This window comes from Eurypyga helias, unplaced genomic scaffold (assembly GCF_000690775.1).
Source record: "Eurypyga helias isolate BGI_N326 unplaced genomic scaffold, ASM69077v1 scaffold29159, whole genome shotgun sequence".
Lineage (NCBI taxonomy): Eukaryota > Metazoa > Chordata > Aves > Eurypygiformes > Eurypygidae > Eurypyga > Eurypyga helias.
This window is the reverse complement of record NW_010271882.1, coordinates 20,668-21,780: the sequence shown is the minus strand read 5'-3', so window position 1 is coordinate 21,780 and position 1,113 is coordinate 20,668.

Here is a 1,113-nt window from a genome sequence, read left to right as displayed (position 1 = left end):
CTTGAAAACCTCCAGAACACTAAGACCCCATGGCCTCGAGATGACTTCTTCCAGTGCTGCACCAACTTCTGAGCAAGGAAGCTTCTTTTAGCGTCTGTTCTGAAGATCCCAACGCAGCCAGCTGCCCTCTTGTACTAAAGCAAGGGGTCATTTTCACCTGCAGTGCTGGGATTCACGTTGAACTTCAGAAGGCTTCTGTTGACCCAGACGAGTTCCTCCAGGATCTCCTGGCCTGAAGGGCTACCATCTGCCATGGCAGCCACTCCCCCAGATTATGTACTGCTACAGTGCATAACAACTTATTACCCATCATAAAGGATAATTACTCTGTGTAGCTATACATGCTACCACAATATTGACATGGGAGTAGGTTTATCTGACTAGACAGGTAGGTCAAGTGATGTTTTCTTTTGCCCGCCCCAACCATGGCTTGTGCCAAGTTCTTCAGAGGACAAGGCAAGACACAGAGCAAAGAAGCCAGACAGCTTCTCTGCTTTTCCCCGCATTCTCATCTCACGTAACGGGGTGTCACCATTGTCCGTATAATTGTCGCATTTGGTGGTTCCCAAGCTTTCTGAGTTGCAAGCTGCTGTCAAGATTGAAGCTGCTCTTCCCAGGAAGATTACATGCCTCTATGAAACTGCTGACCAAAAGACGCTACAGAAGGGATGCTCACCCACCATGAAACCACAGCCACCTCAGCCACACCTCAAGGAGGCGGTGGGGCACCTAATCCTTTATTTGAGCTTCCGCTGAGCTCCTAACCAGTGTGGCATTTTCTAGCACGGACTTATTGATGTGTTATGTTAACAACTGCCTCGAAGCAAGCACAGCATACAGTTTCCCTCTTGTTCTAATATGTACTTAGAAAATAGCACAGCGGAGTTATTTTACATTCACTTATCACAGTAGCCTTTTTGTTCTACCATCTTATGACTTTGAGATCAGAATGAAGCTCATCAGTCAAGGAACCTCATTAAAATTACCTATTTCTTCTACAGAAAAGGAGAAATCTCGAGTTTATATCATGGAAAATATCACTTCAGGTATTAAATCTTGGAATAACAAGCTTCAGATCAAGAGTGTCGTACGGGTACATACACAGAAGCTTAT